The sequence below is a fragment of the Kryptolebias marmoratus genome, linkage group LG8, assembly GCF_001649575.2.
Source record: "Kryptolebias marmoratus isolate JLee-2015 linkage group LG8, ASM164957v2, whole genome shotgun sequence".
NCBI classification, from domain to species: Eukaryota; Metazoa; Chordata; class Actinopteri; order Cyprinodontiformes; family Rivulidae; genus Kryptolebias; species Kryptolebias marmoratus.
This window is the reverse complement of record NC_051437.1, coordinates 16,088,715-16,105,543: the sequence shown is the minus strand read 5'-3', so window position 1 is coordinate 16,105,543 and position 16,829 is coordinate 16,088,715. Positions and strand designations below refer to the sequence as shown.

The window sequence follows — 16,829 nt, the reverse complement described above, 5'->3', positions numbered from 1 at the left end:
AGTGGGTGAGTGAGTGAGTAGGAGGGAGGGCGGCAGTCAGAAGCACGCAAACTAATTCTCACCGATGAGCAGACAGTCGTGCCAGAGCGGGAGCTGCGTTTTTACTTCACCTCTCTGACGCTGTTGGTGCATCAACAACAACAACAACAACAACAAAGAATTAGTGAAATCTGTCTGTTCTCTGAGCCCTGAGCGCCGCGCAGGACCACACTTCTCTGATATTCGCTTTGTGTCTTTTCTTTTTTTCTTTTTTCTTTTGGAAAAGGGGGGCTGCGCGCACCCACACTTCTCCGGAGCCGCGACAACTCCAGGTAAGGCGAACTTTCAATTAATTATGCCCGCACAAGCCTTTGTAATACATGTGGGCGGTAATAGCACCAAAAAAAAAAAAAAAAATCAATTGATCCAAAAATCAAAGGGACGTTTCCCAGCGTGCCGCTTCACATTATGATTATGCGCAGCCGGCGTGCGTAAAACAGCTGCAGTGGAAATCTCCAAGTGGCAACCGCAGGGAACAAAAAGTGTCAGAGGTTTGTTCTCATGCCAAAATAAAGTTAAAAGCAATATCACAGCATAACGGGTTATATATATATTTGGCTTGTTTAAGTGTTAAAAAAAGCTTGGCAGATGACCATCCATTTTGGGGTGCTTAAAGCGACTTCACTGTTCTTGTATTTCACACTTAAAAACTCACATTTTCTAATAGGGTATTACCTCTACATCCAGTTTAAAGGACTAAAAAGCCTCTATAATTTTACAGTACATATTACAAGCTTCATTCGCTCTTAATGCATATTCAGTTGCTGCAGATCCACTTGTAGTCATTTTTTGTTCCATTGAGAAGCTGTTTCTAAGATGAAGAAAAAAAGTAGGTTTAGGAAAGCAATGCCTTTATATCCACCCCAACTTTTTTTTCCACTGCCTCCAGCTGGAGCTTTACTCATCAGTTATACATTACCTGTGCAAAAGTATTGACTATATACCCTACTTTCTCCACGTTTGGTCTCAGCCCTAACCTTAAAACAAGGCCGGTGTTATGAAGGTTTAAAGTGGGTAATTGGAAATGATAAGATATTGAGCTCAAATGTTGGGAGTCGAGCATCAGAATGTTTAAAGGATTTTTTTTTTCTGGAACAGCCTTAGAGGAAAAAGCTGCAGAAAACCGGAGGCATGCATAAATTGAATAATTTAACATATCAGAACTGATAAATTGTTTTTTAATAAAAATACAATGGATAAACTAGCACACCATATTTCATTCTTGCAATAAAAGCGGAATCCACCCCCTACTGGCCTCATTAACTGGCTTTATATGAAAGAGGAGAGAGGAGAAAACATCAGAGTAAATCTAGTGGAAGCTACTACACAACTGCACCCCAGAGAGAGCATAGGAGAGGCTGCTGAGCTGTAAGAAAACAAATAAAGTGGCGACTGGAAAAAGATGCGCTTTTCATCCTTTTGACTTTAGAGAGCAGAAGTGTTTTTCCATTCACAGATGCTTTAAGCCTGTAGATTTCACTTGCTTTGGTTTTATGTAACAAGGTGCGAAGAACCTTCGAACAGAAAACATTTCAGGTGTCACATCTCACACAGTTCACACGTTTCTGCTGTCAGCTTCACAATATGCACACTCCTCTTTTATCCTGTATTACTTATTCTGTACAGCTGCTTGTCTCTCTATCCATCCATCCATCTATCTATCTATCTATCTATCTATCTATCTATCTATCTATCTATCTATCTATCTATCTATCTATCTATCTATCTATCTATCTATCTATCTATCTATCTATCTATCTATCTATCTATCTATCTATCTATCTATCTATCTATCTATCTATCTATCTATCTATCTGTCTGTCTGTCTATCTATTGGAACCTTAAAGTTGTTTTGTGTTTGAGGTTTTGAGGAACTTTGAAGAGGTTTTTGAAGAGATTTCACTGCGTGTTGTATCGGCCACAGCAAAGCGTAAATAAATAAATAAATAAAAGGAAAAAGTCAGCTTGATATTTTAGCAAATTAAAATAAAACTATCCAGCCCAGGTTCAGCTTGTATCTGAAAAGTCAATGTCACTTGTTGAAAGCATGGCATTGCAGCAAGGTCTCTCTGGAAAAAAACCACAAGCTCGACACAAAACAAGGCACTTGAAAAATAAACGTGAAAATTTGATTCCATCCTTTCTTAACTCATAATACAGTTTTTAATCTAGTGCATTTCAGAACAAGGCCTGGTTGGCTTTTTTCGCTATACTTTGTATAGTTTGTGTGTTAGCAAGGTGGCAGGACCCGTTAGCTGTTAAACTGTGAAAAAGATTGATTTTTTGATGGTTAAATCGTAGCATCCTAAGCGCCTACTGACCTGCTTGTTTTAGATGTTTCCTCATTACAACACATCTGATTCAAACAATTCAACAACCTGTTTAGCTTGTCATCAAGTTCTACAGAAACCTGTAAAATGCTCTTTCTTTAAATCAGGGCTCTTGAAGCAGATCAAGACCACTGCTTTAATGCAGGTCATTTCCCAATCCTATTCAAGTACCTTTTATAACTAAGGTGTGTTTTAGGAGCAAAACACATATGAAAACAGCAGCATAGGTAATTTTCTTTAGGAATATCCTTATATTTCAGCTGGAATAATCACGTAATGCAAAACGGTGGTGTAAAGAGTTTTAAAATGTTTGCTTAGACAGTTTTTAGAGTTTAGGTAGTTTTAAGATGTCAGCAGTCAACTTTGGTTTTGGCCCCAATTGAACTAGGTGTTAGCTTGTCAATTACGTTAAAAAAAAAAAAACTTTGTTTTTCCAAACTGCAGTCAATCAAGGACCTATCTATAAGAGGTAAGATATTAATTATTCACAATCTTTTTATAAAACCCCACTTCAAAAGAGATATTCCCCTGATAAAGTTACTCAAACTTCAATCTCTTTTTCTCCAGGTTCTAAAGCACAAAACATAATATTTTCTCTAAAAAGTCATAATATGGTATAAATATATACATATATATAATTTGTCTGGGGTAATTACAAAAAAATCTATTACAAATAGCTTAGAATTCATGTAATTTAATTATTTGGAAAGCATACAACAGGAAAAACTAGAAAAATGAGATTTAATAAAAAACTTCATATTGTTTACAAATGGCATTTGTGATGTGGGTTACTTTGGTCAATATCCCATTATAATGTAATGGTATGATAGATGATAACAGGGATGCTTCTCAGTAAATGTCTAATAAGATTGTGTTGCTTGATGCGGTTTTTAACAAACAAGTTGCAAACTGCAAATGATTTTCTGTCCCAGCAGCCAGCAAATTTTATAACCTAAAATTGTGCATCAGTCCATCAACAAGACGTTTTGGATCCTTAATGCAAAATGTGGCACAATGTTCACTCGATGTTTCCAGAGTGGGTGACCAGCAGCAATCATTGTGCGCAACAGGTGCTTTAAGGCAACAGTTTTTGAAGGATTTTGTAGTATTTGTGGCATATACTGGTTTGTCAAAAAAAAAAGATGTTGATGATTCACAGCTAGCAGTAAAAGGAAAGTTTTTGTTGTTTTCCTTCTTCACGGAGTTACATAAGAACAAGTTTCTGGACAAACAGCACACACACAGCATATGTTTTTGTTTTCTTTTTTTCCTCATAACTGAGTTTGGTGCCAGAGGTTTCTCATGTCCTGCCCTGTCACTGAATGTATTTTTACAACAAATAATGAACTCAAGGCAACCACAACTGTTCAACATAAGCAACAAAAGCCAATTTTCCAAATATTTAGCTGAAATTTAGGGTTGTAGCAACTGAAGGTTGACTGTTAGAGTCAACTATGTTTGCCTGTTAGCAAAATGTTTCCTGAACCACTGGACAGATTTTAATAAAACTCTTATAAAGTAATCACTGCATGTCCATCTACAACTGATTAAGCTTTGGAGTCAATCCAATTTAAGATGGCTGCCACAGCTAATTTAGTTTAGTAAACACAGAAATAGCCATATCATAATCATTTTTACAGATATTAGACTTAAACTTAATGTGGTAGTAGCTGAGAGTCACCCCATTACATACGCCAAGCACAGATTGCGTATGCAAGGTGGTGGAAAATATGTATTATTTTCATGTTGACTTTTAATTTACTTAATTATTATGGGTGTGCTGGCTCACAGAAAAAAAAGTCTGTACTTGATGTAGCAAGTACAAAGGCTTTACTGAAAATCAAAGCATCAAGCATGGTATATGACAGCAGTTAATGTGCAAACTGCTAATGGACTGCATTTCTAACAGAAAACATTTATTAAATCCTTGTGGTCTGGCTGACCATTTAAAGCACTTTACGTTTTTATAAGCCACATTCACCCACTCACATGAAAACTAAAAAGCCATTTTTTTAGCCTATAAAGTTTTAAAACCTCTTCTGTCCTTTTTTTTATTCCTTTATACATTTACATGCTGTCGGGCTGCTAACAATAAAAGCTAATATATGCGTATTCATGAATGTGAAAAGACTCAGCAACAAATAATAAAAGAGTCGACAACACGTGGTTTGATTTGTGGTATTGTGCTGTGCAGCTTATATGTACATTTGCAGAAATAATTTCTTTGTGACCTTTTCAATATTTCGGTTACTCTTGCACAAGCTAAAATCAAAAGGCAGGACTAACTTTGGCGTGTGTGAATGCATCGACACACACAGAGCTGAGCTGCTCTGTCAGTGCGGACACACAAACAGAAGAATGGTTTGTTGTTGTTGTTGTTTATCTGAAACCGAGAAGGTCCAAAGTACAAACACTCCAATCAACATGAAGGCCAACATAACCCAGCAGGAAGAAAAATTAGACTCCAAATATCTTCATAAAATCATTAGCCCACGGTGAAATGGTTTCCCACAAATCATTGCATGCTCATTGATATGAACAAGGATAAATACAACAAATTACTGCAATTTAAAGTGAGGTGTGCAAAGCTGTGTTGCAGGGAAAGAATAAATGTAATCTTCTTTTAGCATTTTCATGCAAACTAGTGTTTTATATTTGAAGTGAAAGTAAACATAAAAAGGTCAAAATTGTCATATCATATTTTTATTTTACTTTTACATTATTAAAATCTGTTTATCCCCTCCCTTCCAGTCATTGCTATACACATCTAATTCACAGTTTTGACCTCTTCTTTCAAACTTTGAGACGTAGGATAATAAAAAAAAATATAAGCAAAATCATTCTTCTAAAGCTGGGATTTTGCAGGCAGCAGATACAAAAACTGTTTTCATACACTTTGTTGTAGCGGCGCTTAATTAACAAGCGTTCAAGACTTTGCTAATACATCCGTAGGGAGAGACAATAAATTAGTAATGAGTTATCCTATTCCCCGGGGTTTACTAGTATTAAAGAAAAGAGAGCGAAATAGATGGAGGAAAGCGCGGAGCGATGGAAAGAAAAGAAAGATCAGAGGAGGAGAAATGAGAAACAGACAGAGTACTTCATTAAAACGGCATTCATTACCAGCCTCTGTGTACTGTCCTTTCTGTCTCTGTTCTCATTTATCACTTTTTTTTTCTTCTCTTCAATATGTATCTAAATGTTTCTTCTCTTAGTTGTTTTTGCTGACATCTTTTCCGTTCATCTCCGGCTGTTTCTTACTTCGCTGTTCTTCTGGCTTGACATATTCTCTCCTCTTCAGTTTATTTATCTCTGTCATTACACAGGTGTGTGAACAGCAGCCATGGCATTTTGGAGCAGACAGAGGAGACAACAAAACCAGACTCGTGTAGTTTTTTTTTTTTTTCTTCCTTCATTGAAAATAGCTCTCTAGAGGCCAAGCAACACAGTCTAACATACAGGGCATGGCCCAGTTTTACGCTCACCTGTTAATTGGGGCTTTTCCTCACACCAGTGCAGACTGAACTGAGCTAATCTTGGAGCACTTCTGGCTCGACGTTTCATTGAGTTCAGCAAAAAAAAAAAAAAGTGTCAAAACTGGGCTAGAATCTGGGCCAGCATACAGAAGCTGGGTCACAGATCAGAAAATGGCATAAAGGGTACAAATAAACTGAGAAAATGCTATGCACATTAGTGTCAGCAATGCTTTTTTTTTTGACAAAGACGAAGAAGAGGAGATGGGGAAATATATGAAAGCAGAAGTTAGAAATCCAATCTTAAGAAGCTGTCACTTATTGCTTGCCTGTTGTATTTGTCATTGGAATTCGTCATTTGTTCTTCCTCTACCAGCCCCAGTTACTTTGCTCCTTATGTAACACCCCGAGCTGTTGTAAAAATGGATCCAAAAAAGCCACTGCTTCATCAGTCCTTCAACGGTGGCTCCCCTTTTGATCGTAATGGGGGCTGCCAGTAGTAGTACTCCTCGTCTTCTGGAAACCGCTGCCCTGAACGGCAATAGTCAGACAGCTGCAGCTCAGTACTTTTTAATTGAAAACAGTTATGACAGGGACTTTCTGCTGGAGGAAGCAGAGGGAGACCAATCCAAGCAATAAAACATCCAGGGAAAATAAGCAACATTTGAAATGCTGTTACCATTGTGATTGTGACGCATCTCGGCGCCGTTCGTGGATTGATTCAAGAGATTAATGTATGCTGAGTGGGGGATGTTTACTATCCAAGGGAATCTTGATGCAGCTCAGAAATGGCACCAGTGGGAGTGTCCAGTTGAATAATTGAAATTCAAAAACGGCGATGATCTACAAACACGAGAGGCAACCGGCTCATTTCTTTATTGACCAAGGCAGGAGCAGCACAAATTAGCAGAGAGTCATAAACAAACAGAGCTGCAGATAATTAGGAAGCTTTCAGTGACCAATGACACAGAAACTCATTGCTTGTTTGTTTGGTTTTTTTTAAACACAAGTCTCTTTGGATATTTAAGATGATTGGCTCAGAACTATCAGTACAATTAAAAAAAAAAAACTGAAGCCTTAGCATCCTTATAACTTATTGCCTGCCACTTTTCATATCAGAATTTTGAAGGACAATAAGCTTATCTTGAAAAATTCTGATGTTTTAAGATTTTTGGTCAAATCTTGAAAACATTGTTATGCATGGTTGTGCACAAAATAACAAGGTCTCTTGTGAACTGTTAGTGCTTGGAGTTTTGGTTGCTCCCTACCCCTGGTATACCCATGGACAATTATGATTCCAGGTATATAAATGGCAACACAAATGAAAATTTGAACAATATCATGCCAGCAAAAAATAAGCAAACAAACATAATTAAATACATTTGTAAATAAAATATTGTTCTCAAAGTGTAGTGTAAAATTTGAAAATTCAAAACACTTAGGTGCATAATCCTTCCAGTAAGAGCTTTCCATGATCTTAGGTTAAGTTATTATAAATATCAAAGTTGCTTCTTCCAAATAAATTGACATAAATGGAGACTCTCGTCTCTTACACAGTCTCTCCACTGGCCACTCCTGAGTGCTCCTCACTGCAGCTCTCAGTCACATTTGACACAAAACTTAAAACATGTTGTGTTTTTGGCAGTAAATAATGTTTTCAACACTGGCGCTGAGCTGCAAGGAGCCCAGCTTAGTAAGTATGTTGGTGTGACACATTAAAATTAAACTCTTCTTTCTATAGTTTGCGCTCTGCAAAGGAAATTCCTGTAATTATATATGCAACGTGGCCAGATGCAAAATGTCTTCACCTTTCTGGCACAAATTTAGTACCCCACTTGGATAATAAATGTATTCATTTGCACATTTATGTGACAGGTGCAAAACCTCATAAAGCCTGTTTTTCAAAGCTAAGACATTCTGGGGTGTGAAGGTGAAGGTGGAGGTGGAGGTGCCTGGTTGCTTGTTTCAGCAAAGAGAACCGCAGCAGTTGGGCAGGGTTGAGGGAGTCAGAACGGATCAGGATTTATTGGCTCAGCTGGTGATAAAAGAAGCTTTATACTCCCATTACATTATGCAAGCCAAGATCTCTGCTAGCTACAGGTGAAATATGACTGCTCTGCAGATGCACATTCTCTCAGTCACTCTCTCTCTCTCTCTCTCATCTCAACCCTCCCTGATTTTTTTTTCTCTCTATAGATTCCCTCTCCTAGGATGGATAAGTTTAATACCGAGGAGGTTAACCAAGACAGATCTCCTTATTGAAGTGCATTCTGTTATTTTAGTGATTTTAGGGCTAAAAATCAAATCTGGTCCTCATCTTCCTTTGATGCAGCCACCTCTCTTTCACTTCTCTTCTTTCTTCCAACTCTTATGCTATGCCATACTGTTCCATATATATAACTTTAGATAGATAGATAGATAGATAGATAGATAGATAGATAGATAGATAGATAGATAGATAGATAGATAGATAGATAGATAGATAGATAGATAGATAGATAGATAGATAGATAGATAGATAGATAGATAGATAGATAGATAGATAGACAGACAGAGACAGAGAGTTTCTTCAGACAGAATGGCAGATTTTCAAAGACACTAAAGACACTGGCAATAATAGATTTGTGTAATCCTAAAATCTTCACATATTTACTCACTTACAGCCAGATGCTTTCATACACTTTCACAGCCCAGTCTTGGCACCTCAGACAGGATCTAAAAATGCTTTAAAGACTGGGAAAAAAAAGAAAAAATTCTCCTCTGCAAATTCCATTCTAAGAAAAGACCAAAATTGAACTACCATTGAGTGCCGCATGGGGATACAATTTTGTATTTTTCGCTGATTCATAAAGTCATCAATGAAAGTACATGCTTTGTTTGAAGTCAAACTGGCAACATCCGGCTTCTGTGATTTGCCTTTAGCCTTTTGTTCAAAATTGTGCCAAAAAGAGAGTGTTTTTCTGCTGCTTTCCCTTAATATAGCAGTAAATTTAACAACGCTTTGGAAAACATTATGCCCTGCAGAAAATTAGACCGTTTTCACAAAGTCTGTCACATATATAAAAAATTCTATCTTCAAATAATGTGAAATTTGGTGGAAAGCAGAAAACAAACCTCCAGCTGAAATGTGTTTATAGCTGAGCGTTACTTAAGGCGAGCGTTAATTTGCCAGTCTGTAATTTTGTGCTTTTCAGTGAATGGATTTTTACACACTGTAAGAGCCTGTCTTCCTAAAATTCATTACCTTGGTGCCGTAACAAAATGTATTCAGCCGTAAAGATAATGTGTCTGCGTTGCTCTGCCAAAATATCACCAGATCCCTCAAATTAAATTTTTGTGGGCCTTTAAGCTACCTCAGCTCAAATAAAGAAAAAGAGAAAAAATATGTCGCTCATTGATGCTTCCTAGCCTTTTTTCTTATGGTCTTTGCATGTAATCGGTCTATAAGATGGTGTTGAAAAGATCCAGCTCTCTTCATATACAGTATTTATATAAGATCAGTATGTGAGTTACCATATGATTGGGTTGTACAGGTACACACATGACTGAACGCTGCTATGTACTTGTAATTAAGTAACTGGATATATATTGATGCATGGGGGGAGATAATCTGTTCGCAAAGCTTAAAACCCTCAGAAACAGTCAGGTGGTGTCTTTGCTTACCTGTAAAGAGACAGTGAACTGAGTTGTCTGAGAGACAACAGACAGTTTGGAAGTATTCCAGTCTGCTTCCTCAAGGTAAATGCTGATTTATTTAGTTTTTTTTAATTAATAGTGAAGAAATTGCTTACAAGAAAAAAAAAAAAAACGTTAGAGCAAACCAATGTTGGTGCTGACCAGGTTCTAGGTAATCCAGCCTATTTCACAAGATGAACAGTACCGCCACATCAGACTGCTTTGTGGTTTTTTTTTGCAGTTCATTGTCTTGTTTTGGACATAAACCTAGATGTGACAATTGTCGACTAATGCAGTTAGTCGATGTCGTTACAAAGAGCTGATTCTGAAAGCAATGTCTGAAGAGACAAAGGACCCAAGTTTGAACCAGTGTGTTTTTAAAGCTAAATGTTGGATCCACTGTGAAAGCAGCACATAATATAATTTGTCCTTGCGCTAAATGTTTGCAGCAACAAAGACCCTGGCAAAAAACGACTATACTGAAAAAAACCCTTCCAAAAGTACAATATCAAGCATTTATTATATATTTTGTCATTTTTGATAATAAAATATGCTGGCGGGGTGATACGCCTTTCAAATAAAGCTAATAAATGAGGATGTTCTCGCAAAATATATGACATTGTCTTTTTAAGACAGAAAGAGAAATGGGTCTTATAAATTCAGGCGCTGCTCATCCTACAGAAATAAAATACAACATTTCTTCTTAATTACAGGGCTATGAAGCTATCAGTGTAAAGTACTTCAAACTTGTGCAATGATGAAAGTGATATCAGTGCAATAATGACAGTCATCACATCACATTATTTCTAATGCTTGGCCAGTCCAAGGACTGTCAGGCACAAACAATGCCCTCTCTGTGGGGAGTTGTCATTTTATTTTTTTTCTAAATTATGTCTTTTGGAGTGAATTAATACAAAGTATATATAGAAAATCCTTTCTAATGTGAAAATAAAGTGCTGTTCTTGCGTCAGGACTAGACCCAACTGGTTTCTGGCTGAGTTATAGCTGGCAGCTGAAGGATGACACATATTTCAGTGGTTTAGTGGCCAGTAATAACATCAATTTAGGACCTTTAATAAACAGAATATTGAGCAGATCAAACATTTACTGCTACTCCGTGCGGTTGTGAAAAGATAGAGGAGTAATTCAATCCAAAGGCCTGGGTCAGCATGCTAAATATTTACTGCTAATTAAAAATGATTACATGTCATTTGTGAAAAATCTGTTAATTAAAAGTTTGCCAAAACAGTGCCAGATTAAAAGTCAAGCGATGGCTTAAATCTAACCTGTCAATGTATCATTTCTGCAATTGCCTCTTTTTTTTTAAATTAACAACATGTGTGGCAAAATAATTTCTTTTAAGTGGAAAACAAAAAAGCCCTGGATAGTAGAGACAGAAGAGCAACACCTTTGTTGGAAGCTTACACTTCTTCAAGAAGGTACTTACTTAGCATGTGCATAGTTTGAAGAAATCCGATGTGAAAATTTCAGCCATAATCCTAGAGATTTTAACAATATCACCAAAAACTCCTTCCCAAGCAAGGTAGAAGAAGAAGGTGAGCAAAACCAAACAGATAGAAAAGTAAAAGTGGTCAAACGGGTAAGGATAATTTGGTGTAGCACTTTTGATGTTTTAAATAATAATTTGGTATGTATGATGGCTTAATCTGTACTACAGCAAAAATACATGACAGCAGCTGTGTAATATTGTTCAAGCCACAAGCATGACTGCTCCAACACGCTGACCCACCGGACCTCTGAGGGTCTCATATCACAGGGCCCACTGCCCTCCATGTTTTAGATGATTTCCTTCTCAAACACGCCTGATTCAAGTGATTTAATTACCTCCTCAGCATGTTGTCAAGTCCTGCAGAAGCCTGTTAATGACTCATTTATTTAAATCAGGTGTGTTGAAGCAGAGAAACATCTATAGGCAGGATAGTGCACCCTGATGACCGGGGCTGGGGACTTGTGTTGTATCAGGCTAAAGATTTTATTTGCTGTTTTTTTTTTTTTATTATTTTTGAATTATTCCTTTTCATCGTGAAAGCTGTCAGGTGGCCCTACATAGATTTGTCTTGTTTGTCATACCAAAGGAACTGAAGTGGATAATAATTTATGGTTTCTGTCTCTTGTTTTGTTAAAGCTTATCTTGTTCTTACTATTCATGTTTTGTATTCTTCAGATGTAGTTACTTGATTTTGTTTTGTAACTTGCTTCCTGTTTTATTTTGTTAATTTTCTTTGGGCCTTTGTTTAAGTTTACTTCCTGTGTCAACTTACACTTGGTTTCAGTTTGTAATCGGCAGCTTATTGTAATTATTTTCTTCAGTGTATATAAACTCCCTAGGTTGTCTTTGCTCTGTTTTAGGTCCCTGTTGTTTCCTTTTTGGTGTTGCCTGCTCCTGATATCCAAATTTCTATTTTGTTGAAGTTCAATTATTAATTCTTAGCTTAGATTTACCTCTCTGTCTGCTTGCTGCCTTTATTGTCTTGTTATTTGGGCCTCATTTCCACCAGTGACTTTCCAATTCATAACAATGTCATCTTTCTTGAGTCTTCCTTGGGTCTTATTCGCTGTTGTGACAGGGTGCATTATCTTGCTGAAATAGGCTGCTGCTATCAGAGGATAATAAAATCAGTGTTTCAGTTTGTGGCACAGGTTAAAATAGATTATCCAGATCACCATGTGTGTGCTATGTGTCCTGCAGCTACCTTTTTCTTCCTCCAGGTAAAGGATGTAAATGTCCAAGCTCAAAGCATGTATTTTATTTTCCTTTTCCGGCCACATTACGTGACTCTTAGGTTTCTGTCTCTTTCCGCCTAGAATAACTACAAAGTTTGCATTTTAAACAGAAGTGTGTGAGGGTGAAATATTAAAGCAGGTGAAACACTGCTTTCACCTTGAAGGTTAAGATTGGGCCAGGTACGTTTTTACTACATGTATGTTAGGTTTTGTTATGTTCAACTTTTTTTCTGTTGCTGTTCTTTCAGTGAAAGTTAGACACATATGCTAGAAATTAGCTTTTTTTTAAGTGGCTAGTTTTGCTTCATCTGGCAAAAAACAGACAAGAAAAACAAAATCCAAGTGACAAATTCAACCCAAGAATACACCTGCAAAGTATTTGGGGACCTCACAGCTTTTTTAAATTTTACACAGAACACTAATCACGTCACAAATATTCTGTCTGTGTCAGGCTTGGCTGCTCTTACTTTGATGTAGTGAAGTAACACTTGCGAAATCTTGAAAATTTGTGTTCAGGCAAATCGATAATACAGCTCCACCAATCTGGGCTCCTAGGCCCTTCGGAGAGCAGTTCCATAAATGCTGAGCTGGTTACATATGCATGCTCGACTCCCTTATGACTGGAGTATGCAGTGAAATCGCAATTTCCTTTACAGTATCAAAAACCCATTAATATCTGATCGATGGGGACTGTTTTTTTTCCTATGCTTAAAAATGTATCAGAGAAAAAAAAAATCCCACATAGGCTCAATAAGCTCCACAGGTATATTGAACACTATAGGGTGTGAGCAGTATACCCACACACTGTTTAAAAATAGAGGAGGCCCTGACAGTCCTACACAAAGCTTCACAGCAGAGACCTCTCTGTTGAAATGGTCTCCAGCCTTATGACTCTTATCCAAAACTTCAATCGCCGCTCCCCTCTCTCCTCCTGTTCTCTGCTCCTCCTCCCACCACCACCCCTCCCCCCTTTTTTCCCTCTCCTTTCTCTCCAGGGAGGGGATTTTGCTTCTATAAGTCTTCTATCACACTGAATATTTCACAAAAGCACCTTTTTTTTCCCTTCCTAGCACACACACACACACTCACACACACTGACAGACACACTTCTGGTTTTCTCACGGAAGTGTTCTCACTCCGATTCTCTCACAGACTTCACATCCTTCGTCTTCCATGTTTTCTTTTTGGTCCCTCACGCTGTCTTTTTCCTTGTCAACACCGTCTCCATCCTATTTCGTTCTGTGAGTGATCCCTCTTCCTTCTGCTCGTTTTGCTTTTGCCCCAAAACCATTTTATCCTGCTCCTTTCTGTCTCATTATTAACCCACATTTACAGTGACATCCCTGTCTTTATGATAAGTCGAGGAGTAGATTTACAAGGTTTTTTTCCTTTTGATCAATACACTCTCTCTTTGGCTTCTGATCTTTGATTAGATTTTTTTTTTTTTCATGACACAACTGCCTGAACAAATTGCAAAAGAGAAACATCGGTTAGTTTGCTTAGAAATGCAGTTGTTTTTCTCAACTATTTCACATATTTCTGAACTTGTATTGTTCATATTGAAGTTCCTCATGAAAGTTGTGTAATTTTATTTGTCTAATTGATAGGATAAGTCAGGTTAAGAATCTTTGCTTTGGCTCCATTTTGTCAAACCATTGAGTTTTAATATTTTTCTTTTGGTTTTAACAATTAGTTTCTTCATCTTGTAATAAGTGTTAGTTAAATCTTTATGATTGCCTGTGTGCTTTGCATTTCCCCCAGAGAATCTGATGCAATAACTTCTCAAAAGTCTTCAAACGCATTTAAAAACCTTCTTGCACTGAAAACAGGTGTCATTCTTGCCTCCTATTTTCCTTCTTTTCCTCCGCTTACATCATCTCCTTCTGATAGTGGATGCAATCGAGTAAGTCAGACATGTTTTGGAATACGATGCAGAAGGAGCTATTTAAGGTGAAGTGCAATTATGGGATGTAGTTAATAATTAAAAAGACACTCTGCACACAACGTCAGAATGCACAGATGCCTTTATTTCCCTCAGATTGTACTACTTTATTGTGCACATCCTGAACATGTCAGACTTAATAAACAAATAAGCCTTTTTCTATCCTTTAGACTTACAAAATTGTGCAAAACTTTTAGTTTTAGGTTTTAGTCAGTAGTGTCCAATCCTGGTCCTGGAGGGTCACTTTACTGCATGTTTTAGATGTTCCCCTGCTCTTCAACAGGTCTGCAGTTCTGCAGAAGCTTGTTAATTGTTACGTTTACATGTCAAAATCATGTATGCCACAACAGAGACACATCTTAAACATACAGGATAGTGGCCCTCCAGGACCAGGATTGGACTCCGCCATCCTTAGTCATCTCTCATTTTTATGTTTTGTTTTCTAGAAATCAGGCTTGTTTTTAATCAATTAAAGTTGTTTTGATCAGTAGAATTTCAAACTTTCTGAAGTTTTTCTTTTGACTTTGAATTCTTTGTGAAATTATAAATAAATGTAGAATGTCTTAAGCGTTTTTGTTCAGTATTGCACATTTACTGTATGTATGTGAAAGATGAAGGCCTACCTGCACGATGTCTGCATGTGTATATTGTCCCAAAATGTTTAAACACAATCTAGCCAACCAGTTGAATATCCTATAATTCCCTTTTTAAAATTAAAGTTTTTGTCAAATTCTTTTGCCTGTAACATTTTTTCTCTAAAAGTATTATCAATATTATTATTATTAGAATTATTGTTATTAGAATTAGAAACAAAAAGTCCCAATGTTTTCCCATTACAGTGAGTTGACTTGAGTCAGTTCAGTTTATCAGTCCTTGATTGTTTTGATCTTCGTGTTCTGAATTAATTTAGTCATCCATACATTAATCACTTTTGAATTCAGTGTTTGTTTGCTTTTTTGTAATTTGTTTATTTGTAATGCAATGTCGAATTACATTACATAAACCATGTTCCAATGCAGACTGTTGTCCAGCTAAATAACTGGCTGGTGCAGAAGTGATGTGGTGTAAAAATCCAACACAAAACCTTTGCTTGAAGAGCTGTGACTTTTAGTGCTTCCAGCTAACGCAATAAAATCCTTGAGTTTTCAACCTGAGAGTGGGATCACTACCGCGTATGAATAACTGCTCATAAAAATTCCAAAAGAGTAGTTTTACTCCTAAGGGTTTAGTCCACATTTGCATAGACACTTTGCAGAATAACATTTTTCCTTCTGCTAATGTCTCACCCACACATAAACAAAGTTTTTAATCAGACTAAACTTAGATTTTTACAAGCCCTTTCCAAAGTGAAGAAATAAACAAAAACTCTAATAAATCTGGCAATTTTTTAATGACAAATTTTATTTGTTTTAAAGAAACAATCTTGGAATGAGCTTGGACTGCAAACCCCAAAGGGGCACTCATGTGTATTTTTAGGCGGGAGTAGGGGGTTGAAAGCAAACGATAAGAAGTATTGTTTAGGTTAGAAGCCCCCGACCCTGGTCCCGAGGGCCCACAGCATCACATAGCTTAGATGACTGTTTTCCTAACAACTGATTTCCTTCAATTAGTTGTTCTAAATCAGTGAAACACTTAAAACATGCTGCACAGGATCAGAGAACTTCTGGTTTTTAGTGTTCTTTAAAAGTTGTTGTTGTGTTGGGGTATTGGGTTGATTCTTACCCCGTCGTAGTACACTTATGTTGTCTGGATCAATTACTGTTTCGTTACACCCTCCAGCCTAATAACCAGCTGTCTCACAAATGGGTCCTCTTATGTTAACAAAGCTCTTGCTCTGATGTAGTAAGTTAGAAAACCATATGAACTACGTATAAACTACTACTGACCACAGTACTGGCAGTGCAAACACAAACTCAAGTGGAACAGCCTCCATTAGTCAAAAAAAAAAGCTGTTAAAAGTGTCTGCACTCATATTTAGTGAACTGGGTAAGGCAGAGGTCAAATTTTACTTTTAACTTGTTACCTTCGTTAAGTTCATTAAAATAAATCAAAAATATTTTCCAAAAACAATATCATGAGGCAGATGAGGTCATATTCATTAAAAGTAGGTTACATTTCACTGATGATTGATGCTGTTGTCAAATTTTACCACTAGTCTCTCTCACTTTGCCTGGGATTACTTAATGTGCAAGCCAGACAGTGAAGGGCAGCTCAAGAAAATGTTTGACAAAATTAATATATTCTTTTGGTGAGATGATGACCTGTATTCCTCTAAAGAATACTCATATGCTGCATGAATCCTCTGTACCCACATGCCTCTGTTAATTTGTCATTTTTGAAGCTGAATTGTGCGTTTTATACAGTGATTCATAAATGGCACCAGGTCAGTCAGTCGCACGGCTAGCTTTGAAACTTTTAGAGAAAAGCGAGCCGAGTGTTTGTGCACACTTGATGCAGGTTCCCATTAGTTGTCGTCAGGTAAATGAGGACAATTTTATGTCCTAATGAAGCTTTTAAACATTTAAACATGACAATGTAAGGGAAAAATGACAACCTCTCCAACACTGCCCAAATATAATAGTAATTTATATATAAATAATTTTTTTCTTTAAATGTTATACTTCT

The 16,829-nt window shown here is 37.0% G+C and overlaps 1 protein-coding gene across 2 annotated transcripts in view; it reads left to right on the top strand.

The window, feature by feature from the left end:
• The window catches only part of camkvl (CaM kinase-like vesicle-associated, like), a 39,616-nt gene continuing 22,787 nt past the window's right edge, over positions 1-16,829 (top strand). The window contains exon 1 of one of the 2 annotated variants that reach the window (XM_017414938.3): positions 1-311. The gene's annotated coding sequence lies outside the window, so the exon portion shown is untranslated. The remainder of the gene's footprint in view (positions 312-16,829) is intronic. The other variant, XM_017414939.3, reaches the window with a different exon arrangement.